Genomic DNA, 7,500 nt, shown 5'->3' on the forward strand with positions numbered 1-7,500 from the left:
ATATATATATATATATATATATATAATATATATATATATATATATATATATATATATATATATATATATGTGTGTGTGTGTGTGTGTGTGTGTGTGTGTATTTATATTTGAACTTTTCTTTGCAGTTGCGAAAATTTACAACCAACCTCAAAGTCGTTTTATATACCTAAAATGATTGCGGAAGATATGGCTGGGTTAGTCAACATCATACCTTTTGCGCAGTGGATACAATGAGAAGTGGCTGTTTTACGCTGTAATTTTAAAGGTCCTAGAAAAGTTTGAAAACTCTTTGGGCTGGAGATGTTTCAGTAATGTTGGAGAAATATGGCAGTGCTTTGAAGTCAAGGGCATTGATGACATTAAGCAATAACAACGATATTGTTGCTGCTTTGTGTCATTTGAATCACCGAATGTGCTTGACAGTAGGGTTTTTCTGGGCCTTAGTGTGGATTAATATTAAAAATAATAAAAATCTGGAATCAGTCTACATATATATATATATATATATATATATATATATATATATATATATATATATATATATATATATATATATATATATATATATAAATATATACATACACACACACACACATATATATATATATATATATATATATATATATATATATATATATATATATATATAATATATATCTGTGTATGTATGTATGTTTGTACACATGTATATACATGTAATGATTTTTTATACCGAAATTTTGCTTTTGAAATAATTTGAGATCTTTGTAGACGTACGGAGAAGCGATATTTTTCACATTAATATCTAAGAAAAAAAAAGAAAGCCAGTGATCAGTAACGACTAATTCTGATGTAGTTATTACTATAGAATTATGACAGCAGAATTTCTGCGCACATTCCTAAGTGAAGGAATTGAGAGTTCGTGAGAATGATTGCTGGGTTGTCGAGAGAGAGAGAGAGAGAGAGAGAGAGAGAGAGAGAGAGAGAGAGAGAGAGAGAGAGAGAGAGAGAGAGAAGATAAATCATTTAGCATAGGTTATCCAATTTCAAAAGGATGCATTTATATGAAAATGCAAAATGTCACGAGCAATAAGTTACAGAAAATTAGATATATCGTGGTAGAAGATAGCTACAGATCCTGTAAGAATGCATCTGTGAAATAAACGAGAGAGAGAGAGAGAGAGAGAGAGAGAGGGTCGTAGCGCAGTATTCAGTGAAAAAATTCCATTTTCAAGACACAAGAGGTCGAAACTTGTTCACTTGCGGCTGCATCCATGCATGCAACAAACATGTATGTAATTGTCTTTTGTTCTGGGATGAAGCTGTTCCTGCTTGCTGGTCATCTCTCTCTCTCTCTCTCTCTCTCTCTCTCTCTCTCTCTCTCTCTCTCTCTCTCTCCCGTGATTCCACGCGGAGGAGCGCCTTGAATACTTAAAAAGCGTCGAAGCATGTAGTATGGTCAAATGCTTTTTCCTAAAGAACAAGGAACCTCATTGTCAGCGGAGAGCCACCAATGACCTCATGACCAGTCTCCCCCGGGGCGTGGTGTTCCCCAGGGAGCCGTTCTGCAGGAGTTTCGTCCCCTTTGCTATGAGAGAGTCCCTCTTCTGGCGTTGGTCGTGACCTGCAAGAGATGATGTTACTCTCGTAGGAGGACAACAACTTGCATTTGAGGTTTTGTGGTTATTGTCGTTATGGTGTTGTTGGTTGGTGTCTTAGTTCTACCCTTCAGTATTTAAAAGACTTATCTGTCGAAATTTTGTCATGATGAAAATAATGAGTAGAACCGGTCACTCATTTCCTTATTTTTTTTTTTATTTTTTTGAAATGTAAAGAGTGGGTTCAAAGTACCATTGGTGTTTCCTTTATTCGGTTTCAACTGCTCTCCAAAAAATTCATCTTTGATTTCATTGCAATCTTTTCACGCCAGTTGACGTGGAGCCTATGAAGATAAACTTAGAGCTTGGATACCGAGGTGAAATTTATCATTTATACTATAATAGCTAAGTCTCTCTCTCTCTCTCTCTCTCTCTCTCTCTCTCTCTCTCTCTCTCTCTCTCTCTCTCTCTCTCTCTAAAGCAAAACAAAAAGCAATAAAATATAGAATTCCTCAGAATTAATTTATTTTGGGACCTATTCTACTGAACAAGGACGGGGTGTCTAATTTTACAACTAAAATGTAGTGGTAGGCCCGTTTAATGCAGCGTGAGTTTTATATCCTTACAAGGTGGTCCAGTTTTGTAATAATATTTATAAAGTTATATTTGTGTGGTACGATGATTTCGTTCTTTTAAGCATGGTTTTCATTATATAAGTTTTAAAAATCTTAAATTCTTTTCGGTATTTTGAATAAATCGCTACGCCACTACAACTGTTGCCTTACCTTTTTCTGTTCACAAAAAAAAAATTTTTTTTTTTTCATTTCAAGAAAATTTGCTTCATGACTGACCATGACCTTTAAGTTACATAAATCACGACCTTTTTTCCCTCCAGTGGTTTTCATAAATGGCCATTATTTTTTCTTGAAAATTAGCGAATTTTTATTAAGAATTTTAATTGTGTACCACTTTGGAATGTTTTTAATAAAAATCACGAGAATATCCCACTTTCCTATATGCTCAGCGTATTTTCATTAAGATTTTAATTATGTTTTATCCGTTTAAATATTTTTAATATAAATCACGAGTATTTTCCTTTTCCTCCTATTTGCTCACGTGCCATTTATTTCCAAATTACATCTGTTGGGAAAAAATTAAGAAGGAAAGAGTAAAGTTGCTTGCATTGGATTCTCTCCACTCAAACTGTCTGCCTCTGGACCTCTGGAGAAGGAGAGGTGGATCGTAACTATGGGAACTACAATTGGCTTTTTTTCTACAGTTTCTTTCCTCGTTTCCTCTCCCACACCTCTCATTTTGCCGAGTGGAGGGAGGGAAGAAGGCCCTCGGGGAGGGGTAGAAGGGGGGCATGATATAATTGTAGGCATTTGCTCTCTCTCTCTCTCTCTCTCTCTCTCTCTCTCTTAGCACAGGTGGTAGCTTGGTGTCAGCGCCTAAACTTGAATGGTCAGCGATAGATCCCCGAAAAGGGGCCATTAGGGTCGAAATGGGCGTATTCTCTAAAAAATATAGTGTGCCATTGTTGACCTAAGCAGTGAATTAGGTTACCTATTTGCTTGTCGACTGTTGTGAGTCGCATGTAGGGGTGAGAGAGAGAGAGAGAGAGAGAGAGAGAGAGAGAGAGAGAGAGAGAGAGGAAAGATGCGGTGGGTTTTCAGCATTCCGTCAAAATGTGTACTATGTAAGAGTTGGAAAGCCTTGACGAGGTAATCCTCATACGAACGGAATGAAACCTTTCATAAGATATTTCTCTCTCTCTCAGTCTGTCTCTCTCTCTGTCTCTCTGTCTCTCTCCCTGGCTTGAAATGCGGCATGCTTCTGTTGAACTAAGCAGTGATTTCCACCTGATTATTGGTTGACTGTTGCGAGTTGTAGCTGTGTTGAAGGGGAAAAACCTGAAGTCAAAATGTATATGATTATGCATTTAAAATACGGAAGAGCCTGGAACGTAAGACCCACTTCGATGGAGTTACACCACTCTTCAGGCGTTACTTATTTTACTAGTGTTTAGTAAAGGTTATAATTCTGTCTGTTAATATTTGAGACGACTTCTGTATCGCCGTTGGAAATTCTTCTCTTTTCTTTTTTGTGCCCTTTAACCTTAATAGTAATCATTTGGTCTCACAAACTTTGTGCTGATGTGCTCCTTGTAGAGAAATGCATCCTGTCTTCTTTACTAAATAAAGTTTTGGGATAGGTAGAAGTATTATTTCCGTAAAGCATACACTATGTAGTTCTCCATTATGCTGCAGGTTAGAACCCGTCATATTTAAAGAGACAAATAGCTATGCCGAATTCAAGGTCAAAATCGGACAGCTACCTCGAAACTTGGAATAAATTCGCACGTAGCGTTCCTTTCATATAAAACATTCTAGTTTATAAACCACAATGTCCTCCTAAATTCTCGAATTTTGAGCACGTTTGTCGCTACAAAGCCTTCGATCCAAATGCATGAATATGAAGCAATTCTCCTTCTCGAGGTCAGGTCGGCAACGTGACCTCATTCTGATACCCTGGATGCGGGTTCGAATTTTGCCACGGGCATCTGAATTACTTCATATTCTTGCATGTAGATCTAAGGCTTCGTAGGGGTACGCGTACTAAAAAAGTGCGAAGAATTCGATAAGTTGAGAGGGCATTGTGGTTATTACAATAATAGTAGGTGTCTGGTAAAAAGTGAGCAGTAGATTCTACATTTATATTCTAGTTTATCTGGAGAACAAGGGGGTAATAACACGCATATACAAGCGGAGGGCTATTGCAACCCCACCACTTACCTTTGGAAGGTGCAGTCACCCAAAGTGGTCACCGTAGTGGATTGGTACAGCATTCAACATGTCCGCTAGGTCCTTGGATAGCGCCTGGATTACCACTCACCAGTCCACCCAGCTGTAAATATGTACCATCGGCTGCTGTGGTAACTGTTACCCACACCTCTCCAGACTTCTTGAGAAGTAAAAAAAACCCATAAATTGGAGAACAAGTCTATTTAAAAACACAAACAGTTTCGGGGCGTCATGCTTCCTCTTCAGTGCGGAGACATTTCTTAATTTCCCTACACTGAAGAGGAAGCATGACTCTCCGAAACCGTTTGTGCTTTTAAATAGATTTGTTCTCAGATTTATGGTTTTTTCTTCAAGTTTCAAAGGTCGATACTGATCTGTTATCATAACTTCCTGAGAAACCGGACGGCTGTACCTTTCCGGCCCCGGCTCCTTCAGAAGGGAAAAAGAAGTATGGTGAAATAACATAAACTGTTTTGAGAAATTAAATATCCGTGCGATAAATTGACATTTATAACTCCTAAATTTTCTATATACGGCTTTAAATTTTGAAAATTTAAATGGAAGTAAAATGATAAATTTCGCCTTTCCCGCCCCCCTAATCATGATTTCCAAAGGATTCCATTGGGAATTAATCAAAAGAAAAGAATGAAGAAATCAAGACGCTGAGTGTTCATTACTTGACCGTTGTACGTCCACGCACACACATTATGTATATATATATAATACACACACACACACACACATATATATATATATATATATATATATATATATATATATATATATATATATATGTATATATATATATATATATATATATATATATATATATATATATATATATATATATATATATATATATATATATATATATATATATATATATATATATATACCGTGGGTATGGTAATCGCTATTCAAAGTTCAAGTCAGCTCGAACCACGAAGTAAATAGTGAAACAGCGAACCGTGTCATCCTAAATTTAATCTTAAAGGAATCGGAACACGTAACTGTATCGACCAGGCTCATGCTATTTCATTTATTCTAAAGTTACATTCCAATCGGAGTAACCTTTAGGCTGACTTCAGTTTCAGCATTTCCTTTTCCTAGACTTTTCAGTTTCTTTCTGGTCAGATTATATTTTTCATGGCAGTCCGTTACTTATATATATATATATATATATATATATATATATATATATATATATATATATATATATATATATATATATATATATATATATACATACATACTGTATATATCCTTATTCAATACTAGGTAATGATCCTTTCTTATATATTTCTATCTTTTATCCACATAAGGATATTCTGGTCAGAGTTTATTTCTCATAGCAGGTAGTTATTAATTTAGATGTATCCCCTTTCTGTTCTGGGTAATGAACCTTTCCTATATGTTTTTATCTTTTATCCACATAATGATATTCTTTTCCATTGACGCGTGCTAATCAGGTTGACGGCGTTTTTGCTTGCTCCGTGAGACTGTGGTTATGTTATGAATGATTAGAATGCTGGGTAAAGGTAAGAGACGAAGCAGCTCATTCCATGGTGACCTTACATATTATCTTTTCCTCCTCCACACGTTCAGAAATTCCCTTTTCACGTTTGGTTGTATGCACGGCCTCCTGTTTAATGGCAGTAAAGTTATGCCGTACGTTCATGCGCTGTCCAGGTGTTTAGTTTTATACGCAGGTCTATTCTGTGGTGGAATAGATTCCACAAACGCACACGTACAGAGAGAGAGAGAGAGAGAGAGAGAGAGAGAGAGAGAGAGAGAGAGAGAGAGAGGCGGGACCTAAGCGACCCCCACACAAACATACTTCCTGCCACAACACGAGAGAGAGAGAGAGAGAGAGAGAGAGAGAGAGAGAGAGAGAGAGACTCGGCTCAGCAGTCTCTCTCTCTCTCTCTCTCTCTCTCTCTCTCTCTCCGTCCCTAGTCGTAATATTCTCTTTCTCAGTTACCTCACGGCGTACAAACGGTGAGAACGTGTATTCGGGCGTTCTCTTGGCCTTCCTCTTCTCAACTCGCCCTCGACAGGCTGTTGCTGTTGCTGCTGCTGCTGCTGCTGCTGTTGCTGTTGCTGTTGCTGCTACTTGGCTACTTAAAACTCCAGCTCCTCTCCCCCCACTCCTCCTCTTAACAACGCACCTAGTACCTACCCCCATCCACTGACCAAAGTTAATCAACCTCCTTTTCTTCCATTTATTTCTCCCTGTCCTCATCCCGTTCCCTGTCCATCGCTAACAGTAGTGTTACAGAACTCGCCGCTGCTGCTACACCTTCCTTGTTCCTCCACCAGTTGGAGGAGCACCGCCTGTATCTCTCACTCCAGCGTCCTCGTACACTCGAGGAGAAAGAGAAGGAGAGAGAGAGAGAGAGATTGAGTGAGAGAAAGAGAGAGAGAGAGAAAGAGGAAGGTGGAGGAGTAAGTGGAACCAAATGCTAGGAAATCCACTCTGCCGCCGCCTCGGTTGCTCCACCAGCCACGTCTGCTATGACGATGATGTTTCTGCTATGATCACCAAAGACTCTGAAAGAGAAAGAGGTTGCCAAAATCCCTTAGTCCTTAGGCTACTACTGCTACTGCTAGATGCTCAGCGAATGCCAATGTTATCATCGACGATTTTGTCGTAAACTCGAGGTTCCGTCGCTCGCTTATGATGACAACTAGAAAAGTGCTGTTGACGAATCCCTAAGAGAAACGAAGTTTATGAAATTATCAGAATTATTTTTAAAAAATAAGTGATTACAGTATTAAGGTTCTTTCTTGTTTTGTTTGTTGTTTTTACTCTCGCTTCATTCATTCATTCTGCTTTGCCGGTCCCATCATCCAACCTTAATATTATTATTATTATTATTATTATTTTGCGTTACTTCGTGCATTGCCTCACATAAAGGAAATCCCCCAAAAGAGGAAAGATTAAAACCCAAAGGATCAACTTCCTTGCCGCTTCTGCTGCCACTACTACTAACTAACCCCCAGCTACACCGCCAAAAAGGTGAGTCATCCTTCTGCCTCATACGTTTACTAACTTTTTTTTTTTCCTGGCTCTTACCTGCACCCACTGAACAATTAGTAAAAACTTTTTCTCGGAAAGT

At 38.0% G+C, this 7,500-nt stretch overlaps 1 protein-coding gene across 7 annotated transcripts in view; it reads left to right on the forward strand.

The window, feature by feature from the left end:
- The window catches only part of LOC136838735 (uncharacterized), a 524,912-nt gene that overhangs the window by 137,201 nt on the left and 380,211 nt on the right, over nt 1-7,500 (forward strand). For 3 of the 7 annotated variants that reach the window (XM_067104173.1, XM_067104172.1, XM_067104176.1), the window contains exon 1: nt 6,348-7,400. The exons of 1 other annotated variant lie outside the window; for it this stretch is intronic. The gene's annotated coding sequence lies outside the window, so the exon portion shown is untranslated. Of the gene's footprint in view, nt 1-6,346; nt 7,401-7,500 lie in introns of those variants that run through there. 3 more of the 7 variants (XM_067104177.1, XM_067104178.1, XM_067104174.1) reach the window with 3 other exon arrangements.

The sequence above is a fragment of the Macrobrachium rosenbergii genome, chromosome 5 (assembly GCF_040412425.1).
Source record: "Macrobrachium rosenbergii isolate ZJJX-2024 chromosome 5, ASM4041242v1, whole genome shotgun sequence".
Taxonomy (NCBI): domain Eukaryota; kingdom Metazoa; phylum Arthropoda; class Malacostraca; order Decapoda; family Palaemonidae; genus Macrobrachium; species Macrobrachium rosenbergii.